Genomic DNA, 22,812 nt, shown 5'->3' on the forward strand with positions numbered 1-22,812 from the left:
CCGCCTGTTCCCCCTAAATATGATTTTTAAAGTATGCATCCTTACCTGCAGAGGGATGCTTTATGGTTGGTGAAGTAGTGTTACAGATATCTTTATCTCCCTCTCTATCATCCCTTCTCCTCTCAATTTCTATTTTTACTATCAATGTTAGGAAAGAAAAAAAAAGGAGAGGTGAGGGAATGGCCACAAGGAGCTATGGGTTCGTTGTATAGGAACCAAGCCACAGACATAACCCTAATTAAGGCTATTACATAAATATAATTCCAGCATTCTTCTTGAGTTTAATACCTAATATGATAATGAACCTATAATATCAATTATTTGATAATAGAAACTACAGGTAGTGTCTATTTTTTGAACTATCATTCATGTGTGTTTGAATATTTTGTTGATAATAAAGGAAATCATTGGAGTCAATTAGCTTCTGTAATAGTCCAACAGAGGGTAGTACCCTCTTTCATATAACAATACTAATAGAATGCTTATATTTTAGTGAGATTTTGTGAACTTAAATTTTGTATTTAATAATAATTATTGTAAAAAGTGAATTTCACATAATCATTATTATGTTGTTTCCTAGAAAAGTGAATTAATTTAATCACAATTTCCTCTATGTCTCTTAAAGAAGAACTTTCAGCTTAAACAGTGATTAGCTCTTTTGAATATTCCTTATATAAAAAATATCTATATGGTTTATTGTATTAGGTTGTTCTTTGAATACAATCCTGTGTGTAATTCTCTTTCCAGGTATACGCTGGCCAATGAAATACACCACCATTATGGAGATGTCACTCTAACTTAAAAAGACAAAATAAAATAAGCAAATAGACAAATTCAAGTATGTTTTGCCAAATTCTTTGCTTCTGCTACCTTTCTAGATAAGGTATAATGCCACTCTATGTGAAAGATTAGCATTAGTGTTTATGGAAGCCTGCACTGACATTTTAGTCAGTCCCCTTTTCTCAAATGAGAACACTATCATCATACTTCATTCTTAACACATAATATTTACGGTGAGCTGTTATAGTAATACCATTTCTAATAGCCTAAAAACTCCATAAAGAATAACCCATAAATGTTCTTTCCTGTATTCTTAGATCATTCAATGACTCTCAGGAAAATTAAGGTAAAAAAATAAGGTAATTATTAGTTATCTATGAAATTCTTTATCAGATTTTAGCTTGTGCAGTACTTGAAGTGAAAGTTTAACAGAAACTGTCTCTTAATGTAAGTTGGTCCAACACCTCTGGAGAGCAGTCTGGACAACTCTCAGAAGGCTAGAAATAGACCTACCCTATGATCCTGCAGTTCCACTCCTGGGGATATATATACCCTTCTACACTGCTGGTGGGAATGTAAATTGGTCCAGCCTCTCTGGAGAACAGTCTGGAGAACTCTTACAAAGCTAGACATAGACCTTCCATATGACCCAGTAATTCCTCTCCTGGGGATATACCCCAAGGATTCCATAATGCCCAACCAAAAAGATGTGTGTAAATCTATGTTCATAGCAGCACAATTCATAATAGCTAAAACCTGGAAGGAACCCAGGTGCCCAACAGCAGATGAGTGGCTGAGAAAGCTGTGGTACATATATACAATAGAATACTATGCAGCTATTAAGAATAATGAGCCCACCTTATCTGACCCATCTTGGACAGAGCTAGAAGGAATTATGTTAAGTCAGCTAAGTCAGAAAGATAAAGATGAGTATGGGATATCCCCACTCAACACCAGAAGTTGAGATAGAAGAACAGAAAGGGAAACTAAAAGCAGGCTCTGATTAAACCGAGAGCAGGGCACCAATGTAAAAACACTGTGGTGAAGGGGAGGGTGGCCATTGGTCTTCCCGGCATGGTGGAGGGTGGGTGGGCAGGGGTGGGTGGTGAGGATGGGACACAGTCTTTTGGTGGTGGGAGTGGTGTTTATGTACAATCCTATTAAAGTGTAAACATTATATAAACCACTATTTAATTAATATGAGAGGCTAAAAACTGATGATATGTCTAGAACTTCTTAAAACACAGACTGAGTCTTTTTAATACATAGGCTGTTTTTGATATGTTCTCTCCCAAAAGCCTAGACCAGGAAGAACGGAAGCAACCGACAACAAAGCTATATACAAGATGCTGGGTATTATACCCCAAACCCTATCAAAGGGACTTTCCAAAGTTAACCCTATCACCAAATAATGTGATGATAACAATAACTATCCATTGTCTTCTTGAACCCTAAGACAACAGGAACCTCACATTTCCACTATAGAGCCTATATTTCCCCCAGTCCTGGAATCTTAGGGTGGGGCCCACTTTTCTGCATGCTGCTCTCAATTCAAATCAAATAATATTGCATCTGTGGATCGCAACCAAATCAATGCAACGAGTGCCACCCCAGCATGCTTCACTTCAGACTGTGACCAGAGACTTCAGGTGTGGAATGACAACCCTTCAACTTCATCACTCGGGTGAGACCTTTCCTTTCATAGTATTCTCTAATTCCATTCCATGTGTTCCACTCCCCAATAAAGTCCCCAAAGCTAGATATAGTCCAGGTCCCCTGAGATAGAGCATAGGTTCACCCATGCCCATAAACTAGGGAGAAAAAATATATACCTGAATGCAGAAGTACACAAGAGCATGCAGGGAATACCCTCAACACTTCATCTGCACTATTACTGTCTTTAGGTCCGTGATTGTTCAACAATTTGTTTGGCTTTGTATGTTAACTCTCTTTTCAGCCACCAGGTTCCAGATGCTGACCAGACTCCCTGGACAGACGACCCCATCAATGTGTACTGGAGCTCCACTTTCTCAGAGCCCCACCCTACTAGGGAAAGAGAGAGACAGACTGGGAGTATGGATCGACCAGTCAATGCCCATGTTCAGCGGGGAAGCAATTACAGAAGCCAGACCTTCTACCCTATGCAACCCACAACAACCCTGGATCCATATTCCCAGAGAGATAGAGAATGGGAAGGCTATCAGGGGAGGGGATGGGATATGGAGATTGGGTTATGGGAATTGTGCAGAATTGTACCCCTCTTATTATATGGTTTTGTTAATGTCTCCTTTCTTAAATAAATAAATAAAAGATAAAACAGGAAAAAAATTAAGGTAATTATTAGTTATCAGATTTTAGCTTGTGCAGTACTTGAAGTAAAAGTTTAATAGAAATTGTCTCTTAATGTAAGTTGGTCCAACACCTCTGGAAAGCAGTCTGGATAACTCTCAGAAGGCTAGAAATAGACCTACCCTATGATCCTGCAGTTCCACTATTGGGGATATATCCTAAGGAATCCAACACACCTATCCAAAAAGATTTGTGTATACCTATGTTTTTAGCAGCACATTTGTCATAGCCAAAACCTGGAAGCAAAACAGGTGTCCAACAACAGATGAGTGGCTGAGCAAGTTATGGTCTATATACAGTGGAATACTACTCAGCCTTTGAAAACCAAGTGACTTCACTGTTGTCAGCCCATCTTGGATGGAGCTTTAAGAAAACATGTTAAGTGACATAAGTCAGAAACAGAAGGATGAATATGGGATGATCTCACTCTTAGATAGACGTTGAAAAACAAGATCAGAAGAGAAAATACAAGTAGAACCTGAACTGGAGTTGGTGTATTGCATCAAAGCAAAAGACTCTGGAGTGGGTAGGGGGAAGAGTACAGGTCCAAAAAGAATGGCAGAGGACCTAATGGTAGTTGCATTGTTATGTGGAAAACTGAGGAATGTTATGCATGTACAAACTATTGTATTTATTGTCAAATGTAAAACATTAATCCCCCAATAAATAAAAAAAGAAATAGTATCTTAGTATACTTACAGTTTTGTATTTACAAGATATATATACATACAAATATATATATATATATATATATATAGTCACAAATGCATCCCTTTTAAGTTTGAAAAATAATAAAAATAATAGCTTTATATAGGGCACAAAACCACATCACATATTTTATACTTAAGTCAAATGTTTCTAAATTTTTTCCTTGGATCAACTCCAGAAATCAAGAGAAGTTTGAATTTTTTTCTTTTATAAATATCTGGGTGGTGAAAGGATTGACTTTCAAAAAGTATATTTCATCTTACTACATAAAAGTACATGTTAGAAAGTTTCCATAATCAAAGCAGTGTGATGTCTTTGTAAATATGCTTGAACAGTGAATAGAACTAAGGATTTCTGTTTATTTTCAGCATGTTTGCTATTATATTTTATTATGAATTTTCATAATTCAAGATTATATAATAGTTTCATTTTTATTAGTGACTTTACAGTGCTTTATGAAGTTTTAAGTTATCAAGACAAGTTTGGTATAATTGGTATAATTTAAACCTCTGCTTAATTTGTGTAAGTTCCCACACCTTCCATAAGGAACAATTGAACTGTTCCTTCACCCCTATACACAATATAGCTCTCATGAAGTCCAAAAGTACATGCCAAATGTCTATTGCTAACATTTTATATCAAAAATAAAAGAATAGATCTTTAAAATTCTCACTTAATGTTTATCTAAAGTATCAAAATAAATATTTTATTTCAACTAAACATATATTCCTGATAGATTAAATGTTACCTGTGAAAAAATAAACTGCAAAAATATTAGAGGAAAATATTTGTAGATGGTTAATCTCTGAGATAGAAAAGGCCTTTCTAGGAGGAAATGTTCACATTCAGGGAACAGTTTACTTAGAACATTGAATGATTGGTGGCCCCTCTTCTAAAACTATACTAACAGCTTATTTTGGAAGGCAGCCCGAGAAGTTTTTGTCCTTAAGTGTCATAAATACCAGAAACAGATTACAGGCATTTTAACACATGCACTCAGCCAGATGTGCCACTGTCCAGCCCTCCATTAAAGATTCTAATTTGTTATTAAAAAAGGGGGGGGAGAGACTGATGGTAACTCACTCAGTAGGGCTTTTGCCAATTTGAGCTCTGACAGCACAAAACAGCACTGAAACATGGGGAAGGCTCATCGGCTATGACACCTGTCTCTTGACCTCCTCCAAATAAAAATGATGGAAAAATCAGCTTAGGAGCAGTGAAGTTGTATATGTGAAGCTCAGGGACTACAAAATTATAAGAACATAAAAATATTTGTATGCATATTTTAAGTTTAAATCATTTTTTTTTTCAAATAGAGAGAGAAAAAGGCATTATAGCATAGATGCTTCCTTCCATTCAGTGGAGGCCATGCTTAAGCAAATACACTATCCATGTGAGCTGTTCTGCAAGCCCAAATATGATATTTTTTTGTAAACTGATAGTAAATAGATTCAAATTTATTAAAATTCTGTTAGTTACCTGCCCCTAGAGGTGTTATAAATGTGGCTGCTGTGTCACCTGTGTATCATTAGGTGGCAGAGAGAAGGGAGGCTTATCTACATCCAGTGATCTGCGAGAAACGAGTGATTGATAATCTGACACTCAAAAAAAAAAAAAATCTGTGTTAGACATGTATGTTAAACTAGATAAACTACTGCATACTTCTATAACTATATGCAGAAGTTGCTAATTTTTATGTATTTTGTAAGTTTAGAAATAGAATACAAACTAAAATTTTGGTAGTAAGTTTGGGCTAAGTAATTAAGATAAATTAAAATTGTAATTATAATGGTAATGCACATATATAACAGCATAGAAGAATACTGAAATGTTAAAAAACTGTAAAATTATAATGTGTCTTCATTTCATGTTTAAGGAAAAGAATCATTGTGTATGTATGTATATTGGGAAATATACTGCAGGGAGTCACAACAAACAATATGGTTATAGCTAGATGATGTCGCTTATGATAATATTAAATTTTGAAAGCTGTAATTCAATCTTATAATGTGGGTCCTTGGCAGGAAGTTCTGGTTTCACAAGTTACAAGATGTTCTGAAACTCTGTTGCTAATTTTCTCTATTAAAACATGGTAGCAATACTCTACATTAATTTAGTCATTTCGATGATGAAAACAGCACACACAAATCAGAATATTGTGCAGAATATACATGTAAAGCATCAGTTTTTTCCTTTTGGTGGGGGTGGGGTGGGGGGGCAGTGGTGGGTGGTTGGGATGGGACACAGTCCTTTGGTGGTGGGAATGGTGTTTATGTACAAAAAAAGAAAAAAAATAGAAATTAAAAAAGAAAAAAAGAAAAAGAAATAAATAAAAATCATCTTGCAAAAAGTTTATGCAATCTATTGAACAGATAAATAAATCTAACTAAAGCACAAATCTTAAATTATTAAATTGCTAGGTAAGGCCAGGAAAAACCCTATCTACATAGAAGCATTTTCTCTAAGTAGTGTCTAAGCCTGTTGCATATGTCACATTGAGTAAGCACGGGTGTTTTGTATTGTTTCTTAAAGAAGTAGTGGAATATCTTGACTGACTCTAATTTAAACAGAGTTTCTGATTGTCGCTTACTCCCAAGTAACTGCCTCAGCATTCTGATCTGTCCCAATTTAAAGAGATTTTATTAAGTTTATTTTCTCTCATGATCTGATTTAAAATGCTACAGTTCCTCAAAGCCTATGATATTAAAGGGTAACTTTCTCAAAACAATGTCCTTAATTCTGATTTGAATTACAGCAACCTTTATTAGGAATATTTTCTTGGTGTTAAGATAGTGCAATTTGACAGTTCAACCAGTTATATTGATTGACTTTAGTTTAACTCATTTATCGTGTTTCATAATGATTATTTATAGTTTCATCAAATGACATTTTAAGTTTCCCATCTTTCTGAGAACTTTAGTTCCCTTAGTTTCTATCCTGAGTCTGAGTAGCCTTTTCCTTCATCTGCTTTAATTCTGAAATTTTGAATAATCAGATTTATATTATTCAGTTTCATATTAAGGTTAATATTTACTTTGGTTCACTTGGTTGTTCTTTTTCTGCCCCCATCAGTACTATTTTCAGAGGCTTAAACCTTTGAAAAATATCTATTTTTACTAACTTTATGCTACCATCTTGAAGAAATTCATACAGAGCAGTATAACTTTTTTGTTCACTGCTACTCAACTCTTCCTTTAAAGGTAAAGTGACTTAATTTTGATTGAACTCGGATAATAACTTGAACTTACTATCACATTCTTGTCTGTGCCTTTCCTTTTCTCCACTCAGTCATTTTATAATAGTAAAGCTAATATTTTGATAACAATATTTCTATATTCAGTTTAAAACTTGAAATAGACATGCTATCATTACCCACTTAACACTACTATTATCCTAAAAAACTCTATATTTATTCTATCTTATTTTATCTTATTTTATATGGAGTTAAATCAGATGTTCCAATTGGATCTATATTGATATTTTCTAAGTTCAGCTGGGACATAATTAAAATTCTAGAGCTGGATTTGACGCAGATCTTTTGAATTTGAAGAAAGATTTGTAAACAACCTGATTCTTCTCTGTCCTCCTCTTCACCCCCATTTTGGTTAACTTTCTACAGATTCTCCATATCAAATTATGCTGCACATATTGTATCTAATACTAAACTGCCTACCTTATTCCCTTCCCATTATTTACTGGCTGTGTGGACTAGGGCAGATTTCATCTATTGCAAAATGAAGAAAATAATGATGAAAAAAATCTATTAACTTTCTGACTAGTTGAGAAAATATGCAAAGAATTTCTGACTGTTAATAAGCATCTACTATGAGTTAAAATGAAATCATTCCCTTTATCCTGGTCCACATTCTTTCTCACAAATCCACATAGTTGATATCATGTTAAGATATAATATGGTCATGTAGCCACAAACTGTAATTGATAGAAAAGTATTTACAACTTATTAAACATGCCATTTACTTATCCATAGTCACTAAGTACTAGTTAAATATAGAGTTTTACAAATTATTAAAGTGATGAAGAAGCTTATATCTTATCTTCAGTTGCTTATGAGCAGAACAGGAATGAAATATAGACACAGAAAATGGTGTGCAGGGACCAGGTACAAGCACATTTGATAGTATGCACATGTTACTGTGTGTAGACCTGGATTCAATCTTCTGATTGTCACCTACAGAGAGAAAGACACATTAAAGATGGAGCAGTGATACAGATACCTCTATCTCTCCTTTCCTCTTTCCCCTCTCTCTCCGTGTCATTTGTCCCTATCAGAAAAAGAAAGAAAATGAAAAACACTGACTGTTGAGAATGATCATCCTAGTGGATAAATAATAACTATTTATTTTTTTTCTGAATGGTGTCTATAAAAATATCTAATATACTTTTGATTTTTGAGATAAATAATTAATTTAATTTAGCTGGCATAATTCCAGCAGTGACATGGAAGACACCGCAGTTTTTCTAGACAATGAAGAGTTGTTATGACTTATACTTCCAATAATGTGCATGTTAGAATTTATGTTATTATAATTGTTTAAGTTTTGCATTCAATAGTGCTCTTCAAATCTGAAATTTAGAAATTACTTTTTTTTCATAAGACTTGTCTTCTGTGAATATCCAGGGTGATTATAGATTAAAATAGAAACTACAACAATGCACAATTAGCATGTTGTGAGAAAGTTGGATAAAGAAAATTATATAAAAAAATATTTTGGGAGCCTAGCAGTGATGCACCCATTTAAGCACACATGTTTCCATGCACATGTACCTGAGTTCAAGTTCTCCATCCCCATCTTTAGGAGAGAAGCTTAATGAGTAGTGAAGCAGTGCTGCAAGTCTTTTTCTCGTCCCTCTCTTTCCTTCTTTCTATACTCTCTGTTCTCTTTCCCTCTTAATTTCTCTCTGTCCTATTAAATAAAATATTTTTAAATTTAAAATCATGTTTTAACGGGCTAGGGTGATAGCACAATGGATAAATCCCTGAACTCTAAAACATCAGGTTTTAAATTCAACCCCTGGCATTCCATGTGCTAGACTGATGCTCTGATTATCTCTTTCACTATCCCTCGAATGAATAAGTCAGTTTTTGAAAAGTGTATTTTAATAAATGAAATAACTATTTTCACCACTTGGTTTCTTATATAAAACATTTGCCAGGAAGCAATTATAATATTTATAAACTGCTATTATTTTAGCTAAGGGCTATTTGTATTAATTACCAAAATAATTATCTTTTTCATGTTTTTGTTATATCATCTGCAAAACATTTTTGTCTATGAAAACAAATTCTGGTAGCTTGCTAGCCATGCTACAAAAGAAAGAACAGGATTTCTGAAACACACAATTGAAAGAAAGGTAATCCTTTAACATAAATGTATTTATTTGTCATCTATCAACAATAGTACAATGAATGAAGACACAAAAATTTATTAGCTACTTAGAGAAAGTACTTGTTTACAGAAATCCTGTAATTGGACTAAAATATATTAGTGCTTGAAAGTCTTTTGAAGCAATTTTTATGATGCAGGAAGATAGTCAAGTAATTTGAAACTCCAATTTTGTTTGAGGGTTTCAAATGTCATATAAAACCATAGAGGTTGTTGAATTATGGCCAATTTGTTGCCATACTAGGGATTTCAAATGACATGTTTCTTTTAAGTAGCAATAATAGAAGGGAGTTTCGTTTGACTAGAGCCAAGGAATCATTTTAGCCAAGCTCATGCTGTCACCTAGCATACTGAACTTTTTTCAGATGAAAAACTGAAATGGACACATTGTATGAAATATATTGAAAGAAGATCTAAAACATAGCTGTTTGTTAGTTTTTCTAGTTATAAGGCTCTTTGCAGTCTTGAGGATAGCAATTTCTATCCATTGAGTTGTGTGGATGAAGAGACAGTGGAATATGACACTGGTATTCCCTTTATTTTAGAGAAATACTATGTAAAAGACTGGAAATTGTTGTATGCTTTACATTGGGTTGTTCTAGCTCTCCCCCTGCTAAGAAAATTGGTTCAGTCCTGCTAGTTTCGCGGGCCTGCTTGGCCCCGCCCCAAGGAACCTCGACAGAGTTCCAGAGTTGCGGAGTTCGAGAGTGCTTGGCGCCCCCGCGGGGGAAAGAGGCAGCAGAGTTCTGTTCAGTGATTAGTTTGGGTTAGTTTATGAATCGTTGTTCATGAATAAAGAAATACAGCTTCCCTGCCCAGCCATATGTCTCTGGTCGTCTCTGTTACCCGCCCGTGAAGCTAGCCTGGCCAGCTGGAGCCTCCGAATTTTAACAACAGGAAATATTTTTCTGTGAGGGTCAAATTTGAAATGGATTAAAAACATCTATTTATTATTAACTGGATGAAAATTTGAATCTTTGGGGCCAGGTGGTGATGCACCTGGTTAAGTGCACACATTACACAGTATGCAAGGACCCGTGTTCAAGCTCATGGTTCCCACCTGCAGGGTGAAAGCTTCATGAGTGGTGAAGTAGGGCTGCATATGTCTCTCTGACTCTCTGCTTTTCTATATCCCCCTTCCTCTCTATTTCTCTCTATATCCAAAAATAAATGAATAAAATATTTTTTAAAAAGGAAAACTTGAATCTTTTAGGGATAATGTAACTTGTTCAACATGTTATAGCTATATCAACATACATCTAAGTGTAAGCTGTGAATAAAATAAGTTATATTTAGAGTCATTTATTTAGTAATAATGGAGACAACATTTACTGTCATACCCATAGTTATGCTCTCTTACTCCATATTTTATGGCAGACTTTATGTTTCTTTTCACGACTCTAGAATCTGAAAATTACATGCACTTTCCTAAGCATTCTTACTACTAGAACTAGTTAAATGATCAAGTCCTTGTCAGTGGGCTCTGACAAGTCTTAATGTATTTTTTCCCTAAATGAAAGATGAAGTAAATTTATCTTTTCATTGCATGATGTTAGTACTTGGAATACAGAATTGGTTGAACGACATAAAATTTCATATGTATGGGGTAGAGCTAGGAACCATTATCATTCGTTACTCCATTAAGCTACAGTATCATTGTTGGAATTGCCCTACTATTCTTCTTACATGATGACAGAATAACTGGCCTCATTTTTATTTTATGAAAGAGACCATACAAGAGAGAGGCCATCCAAAACACTTTTTGACTACATCTTGTGCTTGAGAAGGAATCCAGGATTCATGCAAGCAAAACAAGCAATCTACCTGCTTATACATCTCTGAGCAGAAATCTCAATTCTAAATGCGTGGACTAGTGTCTGTGACCTAGATTACTTCTCCAACCTTCCCTTTTATTATTTAAGTTTCCAAGAATCTCTTCTCCACCCTTTTATCACTCACTGGCCACAGTCTATACTCATTTGTGGCTTAAAGAAATCTTGATTACTTTGTTGCATTTTCAGGTTATTTTTCATTGTTTTTCCTAGTTTAACAGGAGAGCAATGTGAAATAGCTCCTAATCCATAGCCATGAACATATTTCCAACATAATTGTGATTTCAGTGAAAATCCTTCCATCCAGTCACAGGATAATTCTTAGAAATAATTGGAAATACACTACTCTATTTTAATGGAAAATAAATTATGCTAGAGATTGTGGAAATAAGATTTATGGAGTACTAAAAAAAAATTGTCCCAATATTTTTTTAAATTCATAACCACCTTGAGGAAAAGAGGTTGATACAAAATTTGCCTTGTGTTCATATTGTATTTTAGATTAAAATTTGCTTTTCCTAGTTCAAAGGTTTAATTCTGTTGTTGATTACATTAATTGCTTATTTAGTAAGTATATTTAGATATATAACTAAAAGTACTCTTTAAGATATATTTCAAGCTTGGATACTACAATCTTACATTACTATTTTCTACCTTTACTGGTTGTTTCTTTTGCTATGTGCTACATGGAAACTACTTATTTTCCACAGTAATTTATAGGTAATAAGAATGGTACCATGACATGGAAAAACATTGGTTAATAAAGTGAGTGTGGGAACTATGTCCCTCACAGAAAATAGTTGAAGGATAATTTACATGTCTCTCAATGATCAGTTGCTTTTCCCAAGACCATAAATAGTTGGGAGAAATTTAATTGCAATGATATTATATTGAATTATATTCATACACTTAATCCACATAACATATCTAGAATAATAAATGATGTTTCACCTCTGCCAAAACTTGTAATAATCATAATTAATTTCTCACTCCTTTTTCCTTCTATTTTTCCTTCAAGAATTTAATCTAGGAAATAACTTTGACATTTAATAATATCAATAAAGAAATTAATTGATGAAGATTGCTAAACTATTTGTTCTTTATTTTTATTTTTCCTCTATTTGATCAAAGTTAAAGTTTTGCATACATTGAGTAATATTAATATTAAAGTTAAAATTTATTTTTTATTTTGACTACTCATTTTAATATACCTTAACTGAATATGAATTTAGTAAGGAATGCTACAGTTTCATATTTCAATTACTTTGTAAAGTATGAAACAAGAATATGATGCATACCTTTTATAATTTCATGTATTCAGTAAAGCTCTCAGAATTTCAGATGTGAGGTTTGTGATGCATGATGAAAATCCCTGTGTGAGTTACAGCAAAATATTTTTGTTATCAAGTATCACTTATTTTGCTCTCTAGATACAAAATGTAACCCTATACCTGGACTTTCGTAAATGATGAAAATAATGAAATTTCATTCTATCCAATCACATTTTTTTAACAAACCAAAAAGGTGATCTACATTTTACCATATATTAGTGACTTGAGAATATATTTCTATGCTTTAATTGCAATTTTTGAAATTTCTTTAAAGCACTGATTATTTCTTCAGTGTCTAATATTATCACTAAGCACAGTAGTAAAGCAAATTGATTTTATGTAACACTGCTGTATATATAGTGTGACCTAGTTAAGCTTTGAGCCTAAAGTTAACACCTATATGTCCATGCCACTAGTTTTAATGTTGTTGTATATGCATTATTTGAAGATAACCAAGGCAAAAGCAAATGAGAAAAATTATTATATTATGAACAAGAATAACAAAAAATATTCAGTGATAATCAGAAAAACAGATTATAACTTAACTAATGGACAGGTCAATAAAGTCAAGATTGTGCCAATATATGAGATTTAGAAACATCTTCAGACCAACTATATCAAGAATTGAACAACATAATAAAATTGAGTACTAATAGCATAACACCAAAACAATCGCTATAAATTTTTATGTAAAATATGTTGGACCAGAACACAATAAAGATCTGTTTGTAAGTATTCCTATTGTCTATAGTGATACAATACTCAATGTGCCTGATATACTCTATAAATATCCTTATTGATCCAGAGAGAAAATGTGAAAGATGCTTACTAATTCATGTTTTGGATTAGCATTTTCCTTGTTCTTTAAGCTTGAGTGACTATCTAGACTATTCCTAACATTTTTACTCTATACTGAATTGAAGGTTTTCCCTAATTTTACCATCTAGAAAATTATATAAATGTAACTAGTTAAAGAATTTAATCTATATAGAAGATACATTTGCTAAATTCTAATCTCAGAGAGCAACAAGGTATTATAATTTGTGCCACTGGTCAGTTCCTTGGAAAAAATTAATTAAATTTCTGTTTCTCCATTTACTTTGTGATTTCAAATAAACTTGGTTATCTTAATTTTTTTCTCAATAGTCCCTTGTTTGTATAACTCAAATGACTTTGTCCTCTTTTTTTCCATTAGTTTTCACTAATGCAAGAGAAGACTATCCAGATAAACAGCAAAGATTGGAATGCACAGAAGGGTACAGTAAATACGTCTATGAGAGAAAACAAGAAGTCTGATGTTCTTTTCTCTGGAAATGAAGTGTTGGAAAAAGTTTTTTCCCTGCTGTTTCAGGATGAATGTTGGATCCCTGGCAGTAATGCAGCAAAGATCTTTTAAGAGACTCGGGGATTTTGGCTGGTGCCTTCTTTATGCTTAGCTGCACAGCTGGTGCAGGTGCATTTTCAGCCTTAATAACTAATAACATTCCCAGTGGAAACATTCGAATGTGGTAAAACAGACAAAAATCTATTATAAATGTGAGTGCAATGTCAATGTTTACAGAAGGAGGTCAAATAACAGAATTCTATTTGGTAAATGTCAGTACAGTATGAGTAGAAAGCATTCACAATATTTGCATTCTTATTAGAATGCTATCTGCAAAATCCATAAATATTTCATGAATTTTCTTTTAACTTCCATTCCCCTCACCAGAAATTACTTTTCCTGCCATCTCTCTGAGACTCCAAAGTTCACTGTGTTGCATAAGTGCTTTCAAGCATTCCTAGCTATATGCTGAGCCACTGACTGGTATAATGTTCAGATCAACTATAACTTACTGGACACTGGCATTCAGATGTGAACTCTAGATTTCAAATCCTCCTCTAATGTGAATCTTTTCAAAGATATACAAAAAATGTTACTTGGCCACCTTAACACAACGATTTATATGTTGTATTGACCATTCATTCTTCATAAGCTCAGAGTAATGAGATATGTCAGATCAAAATTATGTACTCTCAGCTGTTTTATTATTAGAATTTACATATTTATTTATTTATTCTTTTGTTGTTACTGGTACTTCACTAGTTCAGACCAACATTTTCAGGTAGAAAGAAAAATAGGAAAAGAGAGGTAAAAAGATATAGTATGGGGTGGATTTGACCTGGGTCATATACATGACAGACCAAGTGCCTTTCCAGGTGATATATCTTGCTGGATTCATTCATTCATTCATTCAATAATTCATTCATTCATTCATTCATTCATTCATTCATTCATTCAATTTCCTATCAAAGCACTGCTCATGTCTGGTTTACACAGGTGCCAAGACTGAACATATGACATCCAGTATTTCAGGTATGACGGTTGTTGTGCTACCAGTGGTACTATTTCCCTGGGAATGTTTTGTTTTAAAATATAGGCAAGCAAAGTAATTGAATTCTAATAAGTAAAATACTTAGACACATAAGTCTAGGGCTCCAGGAGAATGCTGCACAGATAGAGAACAAGTCATACATAAGAGTCTGGCACAACATGAAAACTATGAACACAACACCAAAGAAAAAACTGGTAGAACTCCATTGACCTTTGGTCTCTCTCTCAACTAAAAATTGGAACATGGAAGGGTTTCAGAGGTACCAAGCATCCAGGAGGCCCCAAACTCATTTCTTGTGACCAAATTGAAAGATAGATGCAAACATATTTTGAAAATTTTATAAATGAGTTTTTTGTTCAAGTAAAAATGTTGAATATATGTATCGCATCCTGGGTTGTTACTGGTGCCTGCACTATGAATCCACTGCTCCTGGAGGCTGTTTTCCCATTTTGTTGCCCTCATTGTCCTTGTTGTTGTGGGATAGGACAGAGAGAAATCAAGATATCAAGAGATGAGGGGAAGACAGAGGGGGAGAGATAGATAGACACCTGCAGACCTGCTTCACTGCTTGTGAAGCAAACTCCCTGCAGGTGAGGAGCCAGGGGCTCAAACCGGGATCCCCATGCCAGTCCTTATGGTTCACTCCATGTACATTGTGCTACCTCCTGGTTCCGAAAATATTTAATTGTTAAAACAAATAAGCAAACAGAAACAAAAGAATTTGAAAGTGTGAAATATCCTTCTATTCATATATTTGGTGATAAATGTAATTATTAATTCCTGTAAAAGTAGTAAAGCTTCTCCTTTTACAGATTATGGAAATGGAGCTAGTTCTTCCTGGGAGCAGTTTTGATGTTACTACAATTTTATAACAGCATACCTCCATATTTTGCCTTATGCATCTCTTTGATGTGGTATTCCTGAATTGTGTAAGCTTGGTAGAGCTTACGGAAACCCCCCCCCAATCCTTTGATGGAGGTTTGGAAAGACACCCCCTTGTTAGCCTCTCTCACAAGAGATGAACAAAGGGGAAAAACTGTCTCTCAGACTCAGTTTTCCCTTATCAGACTCTGAAGCCCACAGAGATCTCACAGTTTCTCCCCGCTAACTGCAGGCCACATGGCTGCCTGCTTTAAGGTTCATTTACTTATAGTTCACCTCACCTTCTGATCACAAAGGAGAACACACCTTATCAAACACTCCTAACAGTTCTCTTTGATGTCCTTAATTTGCATCAAACCTTGCTTATCTTTTCTCTATCTCGCCTTAATTGGTTTAACCCCTATTCTTCTCTCAATTGCCTTTGGGTAATTAAATGCCTGCATCAGGAGACTAATTATCTTGACCTTTATGGTATCTGCATCAATTCTTGTCATACCAGCCCCCTACCATAGGGGCAAGCTGACTTTTAAGAAACCTGTAATTTCTGATGTATTTGAAAAATGTTCTTTGTCTGCATCCCTGTATAAACCCAAGCCGACCCTCAAATAAAAGAGAGTGTTCCAATTCTCCCTGGTGTCTCTTGTCTATATCGTTGAGTCCTTGAACTATCGAGGGAGAACTGATAAGTTTACCTTCCTTGTTGAGAGTCACCCAGCGTAAGTGCCAGCACTGAATCATAATCTTTGTAGTAAATTAATGATCTATTAAGAAAAAGGTTAAATGTAAGGTGTATGATGATACTAAGACACATCCTAATTTCAGAAACATCTGAATATAAAAAAATATAGCATTGAGAATATACAGCATTATTAGAAATTAATTAAAATTCAATTTCAACTGTTTCTTAGAAACAAATTAGCTAATATAGTTCCACTAAATGATGCGGTGAGATACTACTAGTGTCCCTTTAGGATTAAGACTTGATTTGCCCCAGTCTTTAACAGAATCATAACTTTCACTTTAATTCTTGAGTCCATGTCAGCTTTAGTGATTTCCATCAGATCGACTAAGACTTTTGTTGTGATTGTATTATATTGTGTCTCCTCTTTTTGCCCCAGTCTGCTTCACTTAAAAGTGTTTTGAGACATTTTCCCTAAAATGTTTCTTTCCTATGCAAAATCATAAAGGTGCAGAATCTATTGCTCAATATTAAATGCCTATTGTTAAATAATAATTAGTAACTACTACTGTGCTTGCTAGGAGTTTATATAAAGAGCAGAACACTTGAAAGTAATAAACCTAAAAAGCTGTAAATTATGTCCTTTGACATTATTTGTATATAGCTGTGCCACCTGTTGCTTATGTTCTTCTTGGTCTAGGCTTTTGAGAGAGCATATCAAAGACTCAGCCTATGTATTAAAAAAACTCAGTCTGGGATTTAAAAAGTTTGAGACATACAATCAATTTTTCCCTTCTCATATTAATTAAATAGTGATTTATATGACTACAAATTAATAGGAGTGTACATAAACACCATTCCCACCACCAAAAGGCTGTGTCCCGCCCCACCCACCCAGCCCCCAACCCCACTGCCCCAGGAAGCTGAATATCTACCCTCAGCCTCACCCCAGGGTTTTTACTTTGGTGCCCTACTCTAGATTTAGGACATAAATTATGGTGATGTTGGGTATTATACAGCAAATCCTAACAAAGGTATTTTTCAAAGTTTACCCAATTACCAAATAATGTGATTATAACAATAACTATTTATTGTCTTCTTGAACCCTAAGGCAGCAGGAACCTCACATTTCCACTGTAGAGCCTATAGAGTGGGGCACATTTTCCTGAATGCTTCTCTTTATTCATACTAAATAATATTGCATCCACCCATCCCAACCTAATAAACACAATGAGTTCCACCTCAGTATAGTTCACTTCAGACTGTATCCAGAGACTTCAGGTGTGGAATGACAACCCTTCAGCTTCATTACTCAGTGAGACCTTTCCTTTCATAGTATTCTCTAATTCCATTCCAGGTGGTTCACTTCTATTTATTTATTTATTTATTTATTTAAGAAAGGATAAATTAACAAAACCATAGGGTAGGAGGGGTACAACTCCACACAATTCCCACCACCCAATCTTCATATCCCACCCTCTCCCCTGATAGCTTTCCCACTCTCTATCCCTCTGGGAACATGGACCCAGAGTCATTGTGGGTTGTAGAAGGTGGAAGGTCTGGCTTCTGTAGTTGCTTCCCCGCTGAACATGGGTGTTGACTGGTCGGTCCATACTCCCAGTCTGCCTCTCTCTTTCCCTGGTAGGGTGTGTCTCTGGGGAAGCGGAGCTCCAGGACACATTGGTGGGGTCTTCAGTCCAAGGAAGCCTGGCCGGCATCCTGATGACATCTGGAACCTGGTGACTGAAAAAAGAGTTAACATACAAAGCCAAACAAATTGTTGAGCAATCATGGACCCAAAGCTTGGAATAGTGGAGAGGAAGTGTTAGGGGGATATTCACTCTAGTGTACTTTTGCTTTCAGGTATATATTTTGCGGTAGTTTATGGATACGTGTGAACATATGCTCTCTCTCACAGAAACTGGTGTATATCTAGGTTTTGGGACTTTGTTAGAAAGTGAAGAGGTGGTTCACTTCTTAACAAAGTCCCAAAACCTAGATATAGACTAGGTCCTGTGAGACAGAGTATATGTTCACACGTATCCATAAACTAGGTCATAATATATACCTGAAAGAAAAATTACACAGTAGTCTGCAGTGAATACCCCCCAACACTTCATCTGTAGTATCCCAGCCTTTAGGTCCATGATTGTTCAACAATTTGTTTGGCTTTGTTTGTTAACTCTCTTTCTAGCCACCAGGTTCCAGATGGCAGTGACGCTGACCAGACTTCCCTGGACAGACAATCCCACCAATATGTCCTGGAGCTCTACTTCCCCAGAGCCCCACCCTACTAGGGAAAGAGAGAGGCAGCCTGGGAGTATGGATCGACCTGTTCACACCCATGTTCAGTGGGGAAGCAATTACAAAAGCCAGACCTTTCTCCTTCTGCATCACACAATGATCTTGGGTTCAATTCCCAGAGGGATAAAGAATAGGAAAGCTATCAGGGCAGGGGATGGAATATGGAGATCTGGTGGTGGGAACTGTGTGGAGTTGTAACCCTCTTATCCTATGGTTTTGTTGATGTCTCCTTTTTTAAATTAAAAAAAAATTAAAAAGCTGTAATTATGAAGAAGGACCAGTTATCTAATACAGTCAATTAGGTGATGCTGATAGTGGGAAAATGTTGCATTCATACTTAGCTATACTCTGTTACAGCAGAGAAATCCTAACACTTGATTTTAGATTGTTAGATATATAGAACTTTGAAATCTGTTCTAAACTAAGTGGTACAGAAAAATAAAGAGTTCAAATAGCTATGAACCCAGATCAAAGAAACCTTTCTCCAGATCAATTAGGAAAATATTTAATGCATTTAAATACTAGTTTCTACTTTTTCTTCTCTTAGAATAGCTTATATAAAATATCCATGTATTTTCTTCTTTTTAATTTCTTTTATATGAATGTTTATATTTACTTATTTTATTGAAATAATATTACAATATTGCATTATATAAGACTCAGGTGTGAATAAAAATGACAAGAGTACATGTCTCTTTTTATCTGAGCAGTAACTTATAGTTACATATATTCTATGCTTTCAAGTTTTTGTCAGTGGGTACTTATATTTTCAGTTATTAACTATAAATAATACTACAGTAACACAAATGCAAATACTACTACTTAGTGATAAATACTCAAGTGGAACAACTGGAATTGTATATATATATTTTCATTTCATTGAATACTCTCCATAACACTTTCAGTAATAGATGTATCCATTTAAATTCACACCAGTGGTTCCCTTCTGTCCACATCAATTCCAACACTTGTTATCACTTTTCTTTTAGATAATAATTGTTCTTACACATGTGAGGTAATATCCCATTATTGCTTTAGTAGGTATCTCCCAAATAACAAGAGATAATTAACATCATCTTATCCTCTTATTTTTCATCAGTATATCTTCTTTGGAAAAGTGTCTTTACAGATCCCCTGCCTGCTTTTAAATCAAGTGTTTATTACTGTCTTTAATAATAGTTTTATCAGCTCTTCACTTTTTGTATTAATCTAAGTTAAGTGTATGATGAACATATATCTTCTATCCATTAGGCTATTTTAACTTTAATGCAGGGTTCTTTTCTGTTCTGAAGTTTTTTTTAGTTGCATGCATTCCAAAGTATTTAATTTTCTTTTGTTTTCATTGCTGTTGGCATTAAATTTGAAAAATGAAAATGAGTAAAATATTTTGATTTTGACATAAATGTCAGTTTAGTTATCTATTTGAAATTAAAATATACACTAAGGTAGCTTTACTCTGCTTAGATATTATTTCTCATTTTTGTTTTTATATTTAATGTATTTAAGAAGTTAAATTTTGTTAGTGATTTAATAATGATCCACAAGATTGTGGGATAAGAGATATACAATTCCACACAATGCCCTCCACCAGAATTCTGTATCCCATCCCCTTCATTGTAAGCTTCCCTATTCTTTACCCCTCTGGGGGATATGGATCAAAGATCTTTATGAGGTGCAGAAGGTGGAAGGTCTGGCTGAAAGTGTTGTCTAGAAAGATTTTGTCAGAGTTGGAAATGGGACTAGAAAGCTGCATCAAGGCATAAAGTAGTTCCTAAATACAAGAAAAATACATAGATATCACTAACTATAAAGCTCATTGATCTGACTTACAGCCCATGCCTATACATACTAATCATATCAACATATGTAAACTCTGCATCCCATTAGTGTGAACTCATGTTCCATAGTCATATCTAGGAACATTCTAGGCTGAACTCATTTCTACATTTAGAGCAAGGCCCTGTAGAGGCCCACAAGAGGATTTATGATATTGTTCCTGATAGGGGTGATCACTGATGATGGAGAGAATGATTTGTTAGAGGTCTAGGCCTATAATATTGATGTGGGAATTGTAGGATTCCCAGACTAGGGTCCCAGACAATAGGGTGGCCTGGTGATGACCAAAAGGGCCATCGCTAGAGTGTTGGCTTCTCATCCTTATTAAGCTTTTGTATTCTTTACTTTATCTGACAAAGCTGGTTTAGAATGACTGAAGGAAGTGAAATATGAAATGGGTGAGGAAAGTATCTAGATCTAAGTAGAAACTATTTAATTAAGTACTTTATTTATTGATTGATTGATCTTTCTATTTGCTTGCTGCACTTAATGAGTCACTGTTGACTATTGCGCACTTTTACTTTAAGGTCTGTATTTTCTCCCAACTTATGCACACATGTGCATGTGCGCCCTAGGTCACGTTCCCTGCTCTATATCTAGTTTCTATAACTCTGCCAGCTTTTTAAATTACATTACAATTCACTCTACATTAATTGGTGACTAATGTGGAGACTGGTACATAGGTCACCTGAAGAAGTGTGCAGCAATAACGAAATTCTGGAACATGGAATTTGGGTTTTTCTGGTGAGGCTAGAGGGGGTTGGACTGCTAAAGAGACTAGAAGTAGTCATGAGAAAGACAAATAGTAAGAATGTTGCTTGTGGTGTTAAGAAAATGATAAATAGCTGCTGGAAATGCTCACTTGGGTAGAGTGATTATTTGCCACGTATGTCACCAAGGTTCAAGCCTGGCCCCCATTGGAGGAAGCTTCTGTGTGCTTTCATCTCTTTCTCTCTCTCTCTCTCTCTCTCTCTCTGCCTCTTTGGCTTCTCATCTCTATCTAATATTTTTTAAAGAACATGTGTTCCTCTTTGAATAAATATAAAATATTAGTTTTAATTGTGCATGAAGCTAAAAGATTTTTAAGAAGACTGTTGATATGATTTTTATATATTGTCTATGATAATGTATTGTAGAAGTGTGAAGTACTACAACTGAGAAAAGCTTAAATTTCAAATTTTATTTAGAGAAAATATTTGCAATCCTGAGATTTCTGTATTAGAAAACCTGTTTCAGGTCTTTATCGTTCCTTGCAATTCATTCCAAATGACCTTTGACCTAAGAAAAAGGTTCATAGTGCAGCCAATAAAATTTTCTTTCACATGAAAGATCATATAAAGAGTTTTTCCTTAAGACCTTTGTTAAGGCCTTTTAAAATCTTAAAGAAAAGACTCTCCTAATTAAATAATATATAAAGATATGTTAAGAAACATAAGGAGTTTTTTTCACTGATTCTGATTTATAGCTCACAAAAATGAGATACCACAGGGAGATGTGTGTTTAACTTTTGCCTCAGGAAATACATTATAAATTTATATATTAAAAATGCCTCAGAGAATTTAAAGAAGTTACCCACTTTGAACTAGAAGGGCCAGAGAGAAAGACCAACCAAAAGAGGTGAGGTTCTGTAACTACTTGAAAGTCATGGGAAAAACTATTATTTTGCAGATTATGTCTTTGAGAAGTCCCTTTAATTGTGAACATGAAACTTTTTTTTTTAAATAAAAAAAATGAAGAGACTGGAGTCTGTGTATAGCACCAAAGTCAAAGACTCTGATGTGGGGGAGAGGGTTCAGGTCCTGGAACATAATTGCAGAGGAGGACCTAGTGGGGTTGTATTGTTATGTGGAAAACTGGGAAATGTTACACATGCACAACTTTCATATTTTACTGTTAACTGTAAACCATTAATCCCCCAATAAAGAAATATTTTTTAAAAAGGTAAGAGAGTGTGGTCCGGGAGGTGCCGTAGTGGATAAAGCATCAAACTCTCAAGCATGAGGTACTGAGTTCAATCCCTGGCAGCGCATGTGCCAGAGTGATGTTTGGTTCTTTCTCTCTCTCCTCTTATCCTTCTCATGAATAAATAAATAAATAAATAAATAAATAAATAAATAAATAAATCTTAAAAAAAAAAAAGGTAAGAGGGAGATTTTCAAAAAACACAAAAGAAACTCAAGGGAAGGAGGTTGGAGCTGAGACACTTAAGAGTAGCACTTCCAAGGAAATGTTTTAACAGAGCTTCTGAAATGTTGCCCAGCTTGAGACTATAATCCTAATGTTTTCTTTTTCATATGAGATTTCTTCATGCATTAATCTCACATCTCTCCC

At 34.7% G+C, this 22,812-nt stretch overlaps 1 non-coding gene across 1 annotated transcript; it reads left to right on the forward strand.

The window, feature by feature from the left end:
• The first annotated feature begins 5,315 nt into the window (after nucleotides 1–5,315).
• Nucleotides 5,316–5,440, forward strand: LOC132537965 (small nucleolar RNA SNORA17). The gene has a single exon (XR_009549365.1). It is a non-coding gene; the product is annotated as a small nucleolar RNA SNORA17 (small nucleolar RNA).
• Nucleotides 5,441–22,812: the final 17,372 nt, after the last annotated feature.

Source organism: Erinaceus europaeus, chromosome 3 (assembly GCF_950295315.1).
Source record: "Erinaceus europaeus chromosome 3, mEriEur2.1, whole genome shotgun sequence".
In the NCBI taxonomy this organism is placed as follows: Eukaryota; Metazoa; Chordata; class Mammalia; order Eulipotyphla; family Erinaceidae; genus Erinaceus; species Erinaceus europaeus.